Source organism: Carassius auratus, unplaced genomic scaffold, assembly GCF_003368295.1.
Source record: "Carassius auratus strain Wakin unplaced genomic scaffold, ASM336829v1 scaf_tig00020406, whole genome shotgun sequence".
NCBI lineage: Eukaryota > Metazoa > Chordata > Actinopteri > Cypriniformes > Cyprinidae > Carassius > Carassius auratus.
The window spans coordinates 52,973-69,587 of NW_020525025.1; the positions used below are offsets into that span (position 1 = coordinate 52,973).

General features: G+C 38.3%; 1 protein-coding gene across 3 annotated transcripts in view; it reads right to left on the bottom strand.

Annotated features, from left to right (window-relative positions):
- The window catches only part of LOC113076406 (regulator of G-protein signaling 6-like), a 61,618-nt gene that overhangs the window by 24,418 nt on the left and 20,585 nt on the right, over positions 1-16,615 (bottom strand). The gene's annotated exons all lie outside the window — the stretch shown is intronic.

Here is a 16,615-nt window from a genome sequence, read left to right on the forward strand (position 1 = left end):
CAAGTCTTCTTCTTTGTTTTTATTGTATCTCTGTGGCAGAATTACAGTGACACATACTGGTCTGGCATGTATACTACATCGTTTTGTGTTAGTTTTGTGTGGACGTAGATATTTCTTGAGACAAGGGGGAAAAAAGATAGGATAGGGAAAGCCCTGGCTTCGTGTGGATGTAGCCTCTGCTTGAATTGAGAAGTTGTTGGCAAGTTGTACCACCAGCTGGGAATAGACCAGGAAAAGGTCACTGAGAGTGATTTTGTGCCTCTTTGAGATGGCACCATGAGGCATCGTTCACTTGCAGAACGCAAGCTTCTGGAGGGCACATAAGTCTGAACTACTAAGCTTAGGTATATTGGAGAAAAGCCAGTAGTTGTCTTGTAGGCAAACATCAGTAGCTTGAATTTGATGAGAGTGGCTATTTGTAGCCAGTGCAAAAGGATGAAGAGAAGAGTGACGTGGGCTTTCTTCAGCTCATTGAAGACCACTCTGACTTCTGCATTCTGGATCAGTTGCAGAGACTTGATAGTACATGCCAGAATGCCTACCATTACAATAGTCCAGTGTAGAAAAAAAAACAAGAACTTGGACAAGGAGTTGTGTGGCCTGCTCTGATAGGAAGGGTCTAATCTTCCTAATTTTGTATAAGGCAAATCTGCAGGACCGAGCCATTGTAGCAATATGGTTTGTGAAGCTTAACTGATCATCAATCGCAACCCCAAGGTTCCTGGCTGTTTAAAGAGGTTGTGATGAATTACTGGGTTGGCTGAGACCACGAGCAATTTTGTCTTAGACATACTGGTAAAAAAATGTATAGCCTGTATGCACTGTAGGTTTCTTTGGATTAAAGCATCTGCTAAATGCATAAATGTAAATATAAATGTAGAAAGGTTGAGTTGAAGGCGATGGTCCTTCATCGAGGCAGAAATGTCTGTCAGACAGGCTACAATGCAAACAACTACCATCAGATCATCTTTTTGGAATGAGAAGTACAGTTGAATGTCATCAGCAGAGCAGTGATAGGAAAAGCCATGTTTCTAGGCAGGCAGATCATAATGATGACATGTAGAACATGTAGTAATGTTGTCAGTTTACTGACTTTCATGTTGTTTCAAATCTATATGAATTTTTCTTCTGTTGAACACAAAACAAGATAAACTGCAATCAAATGGTTGCTGGTAGCCATTGACTTCCATAGTATGGAAAAAATGCTATGAAAGTCATTAGCTAACATCAACTTTTTGGTTACCAACATTCTTCAAAATGTCTTCTATTGTGCTCAACAAAAGAAAGAAAGTTGGAGCAACTTGAAGGTGGGTAAATGGTGATAGAACTTGGGGTGAATTATCCCTGTAATTGCACCTAACTTGTATGAAACCCTGGATTTCATTAATAATTGTTTCATTTACTCATATGTTCATCCATGACTTATTTTCTTTATGCCAGTGGCCAGACTATCTCCAAGTCCAAGCTTTTTTTTTTTTTTTTTCTTATCTACTGTAAAGTTTCACCAGTTGTACTGACTGATTCAGAGACGTGAGCATTTCCTTAAAACAGTTGACTGCTCTCTAATCTCAGTGATTCTCATGACATGGCCCACTGGAGCTGAACAGCAGTGGCATATATACAGAGCCTGAAGCAATCTAGCCAACAATGTCAGAACATAGTACACATAAATTAGATACAACAGCAAGATTAGAACAAAGGAATCAATGCCAAAGCTGACAGAAGCTCAGGAAGCACCAATTTAAGACAACAAGAAATTACAACTGACCCGGTTGACTTTGATAATAAAATTCAGCGGCATTTGAGAGCTATTCTAAAGAGGGAAAAAAATACTTTCTCTGCCTCTAAACAACTTTTATAGACACTACCATTCCCATTCACCTCAATATAATAATAAACAGCAATATAAAAGCCCATTTTACTCTCCAATCAATTCCTGTGGATGAAACAGGACTCTCTTTATTTTACACCGTATATTTTATTTCCAAGTAATCCAGGACACTAAATCAGAAATTGCAATAGCTTCAACTCAGTGCACTTATATTGCATTTGTTCCCCAAAGCAATTTCAGGGCCCAATTTGCACACACTATGCAAACATCATGAAATATAGCTTTGAAAAAAACATGAAAACATTTTTCATAATTTACATGATCTCATAGTGAAAGTGCAACATTTCAAATAGGTTTCAAACTGGAGAAACCCGATCCACTGTTATCTCGTTGTATAGCTACACCTGCTTTAGCAATATAGATAATTAAGAATTATTTTTAACAAGATTGCTTATTTTAATGATTTTTAATAAGTTCTAGGTATGATTATGTTAATTTACATTAATTATGTCACAGCAGGATAATCTTAGGAAGAAAAAAAAAGATGAGATGATAAGATAGTACTGCAAGTCATACCACCACCAACACAATCTTAATCACAAGCTACAAACATTTTTTATCTTTATTTACAAAGTAAACATTTACTATGAATATGATGAATGTAAAGTTAGTAATGGAGTGGATAGCATGTTAACTGCTGAAATGTATCCATGAAAACATAAGGTCCACATTGTTTTAAAGATAGAAGAGAAAAGCCTTCATCTAATACAGCACTTGATAAAATAACTCATAAAATTGCATTTCATTCTAAAAAAATAAGGCTGAAGACATCCATCAAGCTTGATTTTAGTCTCCACATCAAGAACGTTTCTCTAAACAAAGAGCTATGCCTATGCCATACACGACTGACCATATTTTCCCTTGAACAGAAGGATGCCATTTTTTCCAATAAACATTAATATTTACAGTGCAGCACCATAAGCCAACTGTCTTTATTACATTGCAGGTGGCTGAGTTCATTACATTCTTGTCTATAATTAGATGACTAGTGATGACAGATGTACATGGAGAGAAAACACTTAAAAAAAAATTCTGAGATCAGGGAACAAGAGTTTTTAAAACATACTTATGGGGAAACTCCTGTTTACTTTGATACTGAAGTCTGATATATTCATGTTCATGTACTTGCACAAACAAATTGTGCTTCAATATGCAAAAAGGGGAAGAGCCGACCACTAAATAAGATTGCTCAGAGCACCATTCGTCAGAATCATTGGGCTGTCAGCGACAGCCATCGACTCACGTGTAAACTTATAGCACGGCAGCTTACGTAAAGCTTGTTACCTTATCTTAGGGAACTGATGTTACGTTAGTAACGAGAGTGTTCAGTTTCAAATGGTCTCTCCCGTTGTGTATACACACTTATGGGGAATGCATCCACAAGCACAAAACTAAGTCCCAGTCCCAGAGTGCACGAAATGAGGGCCCCTAAAAAGCATGAGCAAAGAAGAAACCCCAAGCTATATTATTGTAACATTTTCAACTCAATGATTATTTTTCACTGTTAAAACAGACAAAACTGTCCCTGGAGGGTGACAACCAGTTAGTACCGCAGAGATGTCATTAATACAGATCCCATTGGACCACACCCAGGAGGAGGTCATTCCTCGAGTAGAGTGGGCCCTCACCCCAATATGGCATTTCAAGCCCTCTGTGGCATAAGCAAGGGCTATTGCATCGACTATCCATCGAGAGAGCACCTTATTCAACATCCAGGCTCCCCTCGACATTTAACAACAAGGTCATTTTTGCCCAATAGCCAGCTACAAGAGCATGATTCACCACGATGGCTGCCATGTAAACTTTGAGTGTGGAAGGGATGTGCCCCTTATCCAACTGCTCTGGTGAAAAGGTGAGCATGTGTGGCACGTCACAAGAGGACAGGTCCAGGCTGTGTGCTGCACACCAGTCAGAAAAGACTGACCATTCAAGGGCGTAGAGACTTCTTGTAAATGAAAAATAGTATTAGTTACACTTGCAGGGAACTGTAGGTTCCAGGGGTCAGCTCCAACATGACGCCTGAATAGGGATGGGTACCGAAACCCGGTATTAAACTGGCCCCCGGGCTAAATTATGAAAGACTGTAGTATCAGTAAGATCTGACGGTACCGGTTCTGCTTTCGGTACTGGAGGGGAAAAAATGTATGTACTATTTTTTCTTTCATTTTTTCTTGCTTAATAATGTTATCGTGCACATTTTATCTCACAAAACATTTCTAATGTGCGATTATATTAAGACGTTTGTCTGTGAGATCTGCGAGGTCTCTTATGCGCACCGCGGAGGCTGTCAGTCTCACACACACACACACACACACCACAACGAGCCCGGCGCCCGCACAGATATGAAAACTCCAGCTTATTAATAAAGAGTGACGATGGCGAAGAGATTTGCTTTATAATGTTATCGTGCACATTTTATCTTACCAAACATTTCTAAATTGCGATATTATTAAGACGTTTGTCTGTGAGATCTGCGAGGTCTCTCATGCGCGCCGCGGAGGCTGTCAGTCACACACACACACACACACACACACACACACACAAGAACGAGTGCGGCGCAAACACACGCAGGGGCCGTTCACATATCACGCATTTTTCGCGCTCAAGTTCGTTATGTCAAATGTAGGCGTGCGGTATGCGCGCTCATAATGGAGGCGACTCAGACGCGGTGCGACGAGCTCGTTCTCTCCAGGCGCGTCCGCACCGCATCAAGTTAAAAACATCTCAACTTTTCAGAGTGCCGCAAGCGCACCGCGGGTCATGTAACTTCCTCACCTTTTCCGTAACAACGTTGAAAGCTCAGCCAAGATGAAGGAACAGTTGATAGCTGTATGTGGATTTTTAAATTAATTTAGTAGCAGAGCTACTGCAAGCAGTTTTTAGTGCTGCAAATCCATTTATCCATTGCTGAAATTTCTGCCTCTTCGTGGAGAGAGCAGGTCATGGTTGCTTCGCAATGGCAGACTCCTCAGGAGCGCAAGTGCATGAAGGCTTTGCCTAGCGTTTTCCACGCGTTTTTAGACGCGATATGTGAACAGCCCCTACAGTACGAAAACTCCTGCTTAATACAAAGAGTGACAAAGGCAGAGACAGCAAAACGTTCCAAAGTGTGGTTACTTCACTAGAGTTGATGCAGACAATGCTGGTTGTCATAAGTGCAACAACATTTTTGCATGTCAGGGCGGAAACACAAGCAATCTGTCAAAGCATCTTTCAAAAGTGCATTATGTGCAGACAGAGAAATGCAAAGTTTTCGACTGCCTAACACAATTTCAAAGTACTGATAAGAATACAGTTAAAATACCAGACCGTTAAGCAGTATCGGTAAGAGTAGTAATACCGTTAAAACCTTAACGATACCCATCCTTACGCCTGAATGAAAATGTCAAAAATTGCCCCACAGCTTTGATGCAACAGTTGATGTCCCTGAAATTTAAAATAAATGTTTTCTATTTTAATATACTTTAAAATTGAATTTATTCCTGTGATGACAAAAAAAGCATTTTCAGCCATTACTCCAGTCTTGAGTGTCACATGGCCCTTCAGAAATCATTCTAATATGATGATTTGATGTTCAAGAATATTTTTTTTATTATAATCAATGTTAAAAGGGTTGTACTGGTTCATATTTCTTTTTTTTTCAGGATTCTTTGATAAACTGAATCAATTTAATGTAGTAAATATTTCTTTCTTTCAAAACGGTAGTGAAAGATGTATCATTACAGAAATTTACATAAATTTCCCATCACTTTTTAAAGATTTTTTCAAACTTGGATTTCATGCATAAGAACTATGAATCCAGAAGTGGCCAACTTGTCTGGAGCCCCAAGACCAGAGCTCCAATGTAATAGTAGCTCCTCTGAAACCCTGATTACAGTTTCAAATGTTAAGTACAGAATAATACACGTACATCGGACCTTTAGAAAAGTATGTTATGAAGCTGAGAAGGTCCCAGATAATAATACACAGTTATTAATCACTGCATTCCATTTTGCTGATATCAATAACTGCATTTCAATTGACATTTTGAATCATTGCATTTCATTTTACTGTTATCCATCACTATTTAAATTTGCCAATATCAATCACCATTTTATTTTCATCCAATTACTCTACTGACATTAAGCCTAAATGTATCAAAACTTCAGAAGCTCATATGAGAGAGTTCTGGGTGATTGAAAGAAATGAAATGAATATAGCAGACTGAGATAAAACAGACAACGTGGGAGTTGTGAGTGGGTAGAAGTCAGCCGGAAAAGCCTTGGCAAGGACTGGAATTTAATTTGTTTCTGCGCATCGGCACATTTTTTTGATTCTCTGCAACTTACATTTCAGGAGAGAGAATGTAGGATGTGTAGTCTCTATCAGATCAGATTCAAGAAATGAAAAAAGAGAGGAAGGCACTGTGGAAAGCAGAGTAAAATGTTTGATTGTTGACCTATTTTTGTTTTTTTCAGTGAGATGAAATGAGACAGCTGGTGTATGCTGTGCTTGCTGTCAGTTGGACAGCTTTCTTCTCCACCCCATTTGCTTTGGACAGTGTTCAAATCACTAGCATCTGATTCCACATTCTCATTGATCAGCCACCGCCAGACATAAAAGTGGAATACAAAGGGAAGGATGCTTGGCAGCGAGCTCCCACTTAGCCATGGCAGGGCTTGGAGCCATTTAGCAGATTGCAAATCAAACAAGGTGAAGCTGGACAGCGGCCCCTGAGATCTGATCTTAATCACCGTAAGCAAATGGGTGATGTGTGATTATATAACAAACAGATTTGGCTAAATTAGACCAATAGATGTGGAGAACTTAGTCACAGAAAGGAGAAAATACTTAAAAAGGCATGAAAAAGTACAGCTCCTGAATATTTCACATAACTGTAAAACATTTATGCAAGCATGCATTAGTATGACATTCAAGAAGCCATTTATAATCTCAATGTTCTAGTCAACAGAATGCTTTGGCCTGAATTATCTATTATCTGCCTGCATAAACATAACATCCACATTCCACATATCCACATTTCCTGCACTTGTTATACACCTGGCCATTGTGAAGGCAATGTGTATGTGGTCAAAGCTTTGCTTTTGAAGACTCGTTATATAGAAAAACCCTAACCATAACCCTAAGAATCAGAATTTCATTGGTAAATAAGCAATGAAGCTTGAGCCCAGCCAGTTAATGGAATTAGTGTCAAATAGCCATTACCATATCAGATATATATGTATACATAACTTATGTTGCACGAACACACAAAAACAATTGGGGGAAAAAATGCAGTAAACTTCATCTAGTAAGAATGTGTGAGTCGCATTGTAAATATTCACTAGAACATGGAATGAATCACTAAAAATTTGGTTAAATATTAAAATGTTAATTCATGCTTAAAATAAAATTTTCTACTTTCTCATTAAAATATAACTTGAACAATAACATTCAAAAGTTTGACGTCAGTAAGAGATTTAATATACTTTTATTCAACAAGGATGCATTAAACCGATCAAAAGTGAAAAAATTATACATTTATAATGATACAAACATATTCTATTTCAAATGAACTTCTCATTAATAATAATAATAATAAAAAAAAACATTTAACAGTACAAATGTTTTCATCATTGATAATAATGAGAAATGTTTCTTGAGCATGAAATCAGCATATTAGAATGATTTCTGAAGGATCATATGACAATAACAACTGAAGAAATGGCTGCTGGTAATTCAGATTTGCCAGTACATATTTTGAATAAATTACACTACATTTTAAAATATATAAATGTATTTTTATCAAATAAATGCAGCCTTGATGAGTATAAGAGACCTGTTTCAAAAGTATGAAACATTTTACTGACCCCAAACCTTTGAGCAGTAGTGTAAAATAAAATAAAAATAAAATAAAAGATGTCATCTTAGTACAAATGACTCCTCAAATGAATGATTATAATAAGAGAAAATATTATACTATAGTATTAGACTTATACTAAATATACAGGGTATTTTTAGACAAAAACTATGACTGAAACAAAAACTGTGTAAAAATGATCACTGGTCGGTGTTGTTTAACTGGAGACGTTTACTCACAGGGGCTGGAAGGCCATGCTTAGATGATTCTGATAGAGATCTTTACTTCAGATTGAATGTCTGATTCTGTAAGATCCCTCAGGGGCCCAATTATAGCACATGCGCTCTCCTCACCTATTCGGCTACTGAACGGACCATGCAAACTTAACACTGATTTCCATAACATCATTGGAGACATTAGAGGAAACAGTTAGCCTGTCTCCAAAACCCTAAACTAATTAAGTCCCTTGTTATTGTCCTGCATCTACACAGGTACTCTATGCTCTAAAGTCTGGCTTCAGATGCTCTGTGCAAAAAGGGCCAAACAGAAAAACCAGAGCCGAAGGCTACAGTTTCGGCAGTCTATAAATTGGAGAGGAAGGGAATTATTGATGTGCATCTCTGCTGAAATGCTGCTGGCTCAGCAAAGCTCAAGGATCTCATTCATTTTGGTGCTGAAGGAATGTGTGTTTGTAGCAGAAGATTATGCCAGTTGTGTTTGACAAATGCATTAGGCTGGACGTATCAGCAAACAAAATATGAGCCCTGCAGTCCTTTTAAAAGCCTTTAGCTCATTAATTGCCATTAACCTGGGGGTAAATTTTGGTGAACTGGTTCAAAAGATCCGGTTACATTGAGTGATTCATTCGTGAACCGGTTATTACTACACTGCAGTGAATGCGCTCACAACAGACACAGAAGAGAAGACGATGCTGAATAAAGTCCTAGTTTTTGCTTTTTTTGGACCAAAATGTATTTTCGATGGTTCAAAAAATTCTAACTGACCCTCTGATGTCACATGAACCACTTTGATTATGTTTTTCTTATCTTTCTGGACATGGACAGTAGACCGTACACACAGCTTCAATGGAGGGACTGATATTCCTATATTTACGATAAACAAAAGATCAATTAAGCTAAATTTTCAGCAGCCACTGTTGTTGTTTATTGTTCTTCAGCCTCGTGAACATCTATTCACATCATTCATTCTCACAGAAGAATGTGGGCTATATAGAGTCTAAGGCACAAAAAAATATATTAAAAGTATAAATGTAAATAACACTTGAATACAAAAATACAATATTTTATATTCAGAGCGTAACTCCGCATAATTTCACTCCCTTATGACTTGTCACCACTTGTAAGCCACGAAAAATGAAAAATGAAAAGAAATGGACTGATCGAGGTCATTAAACAACAATTTCAGCCTACTGCACACTGTTAACAAATCATATGAAATATGAGGAAGAAAACACACCAGCAGGAAGGAGCCCTGGCTTCTCCCTGCCCGACATCCAATAGTATTTAGAGGAGCTGAGCCGTGATGACTCCAATGTTTCATCCTCACGATCTCCATCGACCCATCTGTTCAGATAAACTGATGAAGCTCAGAGCGTGTCTTCTCCTCTATGAAGTCTCCCCATGAGCTAGCAATTAATTTGCTCCCAGACCTTGAGTTGCTCCCAGTGCTTGCCAAAAACAGGCATACGGATTTGCTGGCCGGTTCTGCCACAGAGAGCAGTTCTGGTCATGTTTACATGGGGTTAACGAACACATCTGCTGGTTTGGACAGGCTTTGTGAATAAAATAAGGCAGCATCATAGTCCCAGATAAAACAAATTAACAAAAACAGACTTATTTAGCTTATTTTATATTTTTGCTTTAAGCAGACATTAAGCATAAACATTCAGACTGTGGTGTTAAATCCAAACTTGTATGGGTGATTACCTTTTCCTTTAAAATAGAAATAAAAGAAGATAATAAAATAAAATAAAACAAAATAAAAATTGCACAAATAATTCTTTAAAAAAGTTATATTTCCTGTTGTAATTTAATAATTCATGCAACAGACAGTTAATGGGAACTTGTCCATCAGGGTCTGGTGGTGGTGAGGGTGGGTGAAAAGTAAAAGCCTCTTTGGAATACTGACGCTGTCTACAATATTGAAGCTCCTTCGTGATTCAGTTCTTAAATGACACCTCAGCACAGAGGATGTCAGTACAGGAGCCTGCCAGACGTTTGTCATTGTTCAAGGAATCAAAGTATTGTTGAACATAATGGTAAATGGCTTCATATACATATTTTTGTTCCATGTGCTATACTTGCCTCCCACGTCCTGCTTTTATGTCTGCTGCTATACCTGTCAGTAAGTCTTTATATATGCTATATATATATACACTCCTTCAGGATGTGAACCCAGGAAATCTGCCTTCAGCTTGCTATTGTATCTATTGTGCTATATGCATCATCATTCATTTTTGAATGAAGCAAAGATCTAAAATGCACCAAAACAAAAGGTTAAAACTGCACAGCAAAAGCCAGCATAGATGGGTAAAAAAAGCGAAACGTTCTGAAAAGAGTCAAGGAAGACATGACTACATTACATTATAAGAAATTAAGATGAATAGCCATTGTAAGGTACTGCCATCAGAAAAAGTCATTTCTTTTCTGCACAGTATGACCAGAGATAGTGCAAGTTTAGTGCCTGGCGTGGATGTCCTACGGGAGGACAAAGAACAAAAGAGACAGAGGTAAAAAGTCACATGAGAGAAGAAGAAATGCGAATGCAGTCAAGAGTAGTAAATGGAGTATTAGGAAGAGCCTATCAGGGAAGCGAGTGAATATTCTCAAGATCTAGTGATGGATGGCTTTGTCAGCCATGGTTATTTTCAGTCCCATGTTGAGCTCTTCATTATTAAGGTTTGGATGCACAAGCATGAAGTTACATTTTTGGGCCATTAGCCTCTTTGAGAGGCCCATTAACCCTGACCGCTTTAACGTAATCTAAGGAAAATTGGCCTTGTAAAAAGGAAAAAGGAAAAGTGGGAGAGACCTATGGTGATCCTGAATGTATACCGGGATTCATGATTAAAATTGTATTATAATATAAATATACATAATATATCTCAATGTCCATACATGTGTGACAAGTGGGGCGGGAAATGAGCGACACTTGGTTTACTCACCAGTCTCGCGTCCCACGGAGGAGATCGGAAGGATACAAAAGACTGGTGAGTGTCGCTCATTTCCAAATCACTCCATTCCCACGGCCCACTCTTCACAACATGTAATTTATATATGAATTTCTAACCCCAAACTTTTGAACAGTAGATAAATATACAAGACAACTGCTTCTCAATAAATTAGTTAAAATAATAAAGTTCATTTATTTCAGTAATTCAACTCAAATTGTGAAACTCATGTATTAAATAAATTCAATGCACACAGACTGAAGTAGTCGAAGTCTTTGGTTTCTTTTAATTGTGATGATTTTGGCTCACATTTGAATTACTAAAATAAATGTGATGAAAATAAACTTTTCCTCAACGTTCTAATTTATTGAGAAGCACCTGTACAGTAACTAATATACTTATATCCATTCATTAACCCATTCATTTAACGGCCAAAAATCAATGGCATGTCTGAAATCACTCCCTATTCATTATATAATGCACTATAGTTTTGGGCTCTAAGCTATGCAAACTGTAGTTCAGGATATTAGGCCTCATTCTTCATTGCCACATATCCCTTTAATCTCCAAATCAGAGTACTTTGCAGCTAATTAGACTATAAGAACATTAGTGAAGCTTTGATTGATGTTCGAAACTAATTTAATTTGCATTTTTTTACATAAATTTGACTTACAAACCCCAATCAACTTTTTCTAAATGTGATGATCCATACAGAGAGTTCTCACTGTCCACAGTATGACATACACGTATCATTCCACTACAATTATCATCACACTGACAACAAGGATGATGCCGTCTAGCTGGTTATGAAAAGTAATCATCTAACGTTTGAACCTATTAGAGACATCCTGGTGTGAATCAGTGACAAACAGGTGACAGCACTGTTATGTGTGTCCTAAAGTAACAAGGTAATCACACTGCAGTCAGTCTGCTCCCGGGTCTCAGTACTGCTGCAGGAAAGGCTCAGTGAATCTATCTGCCTGGATTAACATGCGCAGATAAGGCCTGAGTTGACAGAAAAGCCAATTAAAGCTTAACCATCCCTTATGAAAACCTGCATCTATGTGCTCAGTCATTCAATGAGTTGTGAAAACCAAAGGCAATATTATCCCAAGATGCTACTCAATTTAAAGCTGGTGTTCAGAACTGCATTAATTCAGCACAGAAGGTACCAAAAGACATTTTTTTGTACAAACATCAATGATATTTGGCATAGTTCACAGCTGAACTCTGCAAGACTGTGGCTCTCTAGGACTGAACTTGCCTACCCCTGACCCAACCGCTCCACCTCGGCTCCTAGCTCCCTTGCCTCCACTGTCACCCATCGATCCATCAGTTCCACCGGGCTTCCTCATCCCTCCGGCTCCGTCTTGGTTGGGTGTCGCCCTGCCATCGCCTCTGGACTCCTCTACTCTGGCTGCACCTTGTCACTCTGTCCCACCAGCTCCATTGGGCTCCTTCCTCCCGATAGCTTCACCTTGGTCCTCATTCATTCCACCATGAGTCAACATCATGGCTGTGTCACAGTCATAACTCTGGACTCATTTTGTTGTGTTTTCCCTCCCCATGTGTGCCATGGTCTGTTTAATTAGTCGTTCCATACACCTGTGTTTTCCCAATTATCCTGTGTTTAAAAGCCCCAGTCCTTTCAGTTTGTTTTATCGGTTCTACTTGTTGAATGTCATTCTTGTTGGATTGTGTGCATTCCCCTGTGATTTTTTGGATTAAAGACTGTGTTTACTGTAAAATCTCCTCATTCCTCGCCATCACAAATTGTGACAGTTAGTTGATCAACCATTTTTTTGATGGAGCACAAAAACCTGATTAAGTTTCCTAAGATTGCAGTTGGATTCAAAGACTGTTACTATGTTGAATAGAAAAGCTAAGGTAAGCAAACATAATAACAGTCGAGGATGACTTATACAGTTCATTTAAATCAACAAATAAAACTTTTTTGGTGCTCTAAAACATTACATCATGTTATTATAACTTAATTTTACAAATTGCATGTGTACAAGCTCTCTTCACTGTTTGGCTGGCTCTACGCTGTAATCCATTCAAACAAAAATGAGCATTTAATATAACAAAGCAATAATATATTTACCCAAGAGGTACTGCAACCAACATATTCTCCTTGCCTTCTTTGAAGGAAATACATGCTTAATGCGATACTGCTCGTTTACAGATGGATTGTGTTTCACTGTATAAACATCTACATTTTCTAAGACATTTCTTCACCATTATTCTAGTATTGGGTGCAGCGGATCATTTACATTTTTTTCCAAGTATGGTTTCACAAGCAGTACAAAACCATGGGCATCTGCAGGGATATGGCCACATACAACATCACTGATATTTGGGACAGTTGAATCAAAAATAAAAATGATTCTATATAATGCATTTATTATATTTATAGTTCATATTCATACTGATACGTGTGTGTGTGTGTGTGTGTGTGTGTGTGTGTGTGTGTGTGTGTGTGTGTGTGTGTATAAAATTACTTATATTAGTTTATTGCCTTGCAATATCACTATATAAATATAAAGTGAAAATATGCAAAATTATCTTTAAATATACATAGCAATGTATAATTCTTGTGTAAATTCTTGTATTCACCACATTAAATCACATTCTTAAACAAACATTCATTCACACACCCAGCATTTGAACCACCAACAGATCTAGGTCACTTTTAAAAATGGAACATTTCATTTTTCAGTTACTAGTACCAATTCCAGTTGCAGGATATTGGATCACAAGGAACTGAAAAAAAAGTGTTCAATAATGCAAGACTTCCTGACAAAACCATCCTGTGATTCATCCTGTGGTGTTGCTGTAAATGGATAGAGGATCTGCTTAACTACCATTTGGACACATAATGTGTGGTTTTTTTTAAGGTGTTGAAAATTATTGTGCAACACTTAACATAACACCACAAACTACAACTAAAAGTCACACAGACAAAAAAAAAGGAGTGTGTGGGGGTAGTGTACTGTACATTGCATGCTGTACAAGTTATATGTCTCATATAAAACACGCAGCATATGTAAAGATCTAAATTCTGTCCATGACCCAAGCCAGCTGGGCGTTCAGTCCCTCTCAGAGCATGTTGACAGCTCAACAGGTAAAGAGATCAGAACAGCCAGAGGGTGAGCAGAGGTCAGTCTTTTTCAAAGATAACCTGCTATAAGACTCTGTTTCAGAGGCAAACAATCTTTTCCCAGTTCTCACTGTTTGAGCAACCATGAATGTTTCTTAATCTCACATTTCCAATATTTAGATATACATGGCTAAAAATAAAATAAAAAAAAAACATTAAAGGTGCCATATGCAAAATTGGAGGTAAAAATATCCATAACATGACCTACATGCATCAAAAGAATGAGAAATAAGGGCGATGATGTCATAAAAAAAATGTCAAGTTATAGTGCTGCAGAGATATCAACCTTAATTAGCATTAGCATTACTAGCCCCGGCCCGACAGGTGTCGTAATACCAGTTTCGGCCATGGGAGGCGGTATGCAGGCAACATAACCACCAGCCAACCTGCAATACACGAATAACTCGCACGTCTTGTGGGCGTGCCTGAACCTGATGTCAATCATGTGGAAAGTACAGCACAGTACTTCATTTCAGTTCAGGGAAGAGAGAGAAATTATGGCTCAAGCCCTTGGCAAGAGACCACCACCCGCTACAGGGAAACAACCGCGCTCGGAATCACAAATCAAATCCGATAAGAAAAGGAGCCGAACCAGAGTAAACATCGGCACTGCTTTTAATCGCTGGAGAAAACTGATGGACCTGAAAGAAATGAGGTTCAACTCTGAACTTGCAACATTTCTTTTCGATTGGTAAGTTAGATGCTGTTAGTATTTCGCTAGACGTTTGTTTTATATGTTTGTGTATTTGTTTTCAGGAAATTATAACATAGAAATGTATCGAAGGCTGTTTGATAAACGTGCTAATGTTAGCGATGGCTAACCGTAGCTGCATTTGATAATTAGCTAGCTATAATTTAACGTTACCCATTTTATTATATCATAACTAACCTGCTCTGTCTAGTCTGTTGGTCTCCGTGTCCTGTTTGCTTCGTGGTTTTTCTGTGCGTGAAAAAATTGATGTGTAGCGTGAAAGCGTGTGAAAAGAGTCAATTGTGTGTGTGTCTCACGGTGAATGCTTGAGAGTTGGCACATTAGTTCCCAAGCAGAATAAAGGACAGGTTCATTATTGCTGTTTAGCGTTTGTATTAATCTATGATGTGTCCCTGTTTGCGTACAAGGACATAAAAAATAAATGAAAAGTGATACGTGGACCAAGGTGTCTGAGATTGTTCATTTTAAGTAAAGGATCATAATATTTCGTCCACAACAATATTTAATGAGGTTAACTTATAACTCCTTGTGGTTAGTCTGCACAAGATCAACAAGCTTGTTTGCTTTGCGGCCGCTTTAAATACAAAATAAGCATTCGATCTACGTTAGAGCATCTGAGCGCTCACAAATCTTTCTGCAGCGTCGTGAGCAGAGCGGTAAGAGCGATTTTTGATGCTCTAGACACCGGCGGTGTGAACGCACAGTTAGGCTTCGGCTATGGCTGTAGTGTTGTTGTGAAAGTAGGGGCGGAGCATAGAGACTATGCTGTTTCTCGTTTGTTACTCTAGAGTAGAACAATTCACTTTATTGAGGCATATTGCCTCCATCTGGTATGGAATGTGGAGTATGACTTAATTTTTTTTGCCAAACATTAAAGATGGCACCTTTAATCAGTGTATAAATGTGTGTGTGTGTGTCTATTTGTGTGTGTGTGTATATATATATTTATATTAGAGCCCAACCAATATATCGGCCGGCCGATATTTTTAGCCGATATGAGCTTATAGCATTTAAATCGGTATCAGCCGATGAAACATGAGAAACAGAGTCTCATGCTTCACTCATGTTATGAGTGTTGCATAGTTTGCCCACCAGAGGGAGCTCCGCAGTTACAGAGAGTCTGCAACTCCACTATAGAAGAAATTGATCAGCCAAGCCACAAGAGATGTACTGTTTTGACGGTGAGTCTGTCATTTGTCATGTGAGGTGATTTAGTTCATACACTGTATATAAAAACAGTGTGGTAGTTCAAGCTAACGGTCCTATCATTATCACTTCTAAATATTCTGTAACATCACTTACAGCCGCTAATGCATTGCTATATTAGATTAGCCACAAAGCTAATACCATGTTTATCAGTGGAAGAGCGCGAATGTTAATAAGAGGTCAAACTATAACTTTAGCGTTTATCTTATTCTAAATATATCTGCAGTGTTTCCCACATAATGACAGGGTAAGGGGCCGTTCACATATCGCGCCTAAAAGCGTGTGGAAAACGCTAGGCACGCCTCTTTTTCCTTCTCCAAAGCGCTCGGGCAGAAGCGCTCCTGAGGCGTCTACCTTTGCTAAGCAACCATGACAGCCTCTCTCCATGAAGACTCGGAAATTTCAGCAAAAGATAAATGGATTTGCAGCACTAAAAATCGCTGGCAGTAGCTCTGCTACTAAATTTATTTCAAAATGGCAATCCATATACAGCTATGAACAGCTGTTCCTTCATCTTGGCTCAGTTTTCAACGTTGTTATGGGAAAGGATGAAGCTGATTGGTTAGTTCTTGTCACATGACCCGTGGTGCGCTTGTGGCATTCTGAAAAGTTGAGAT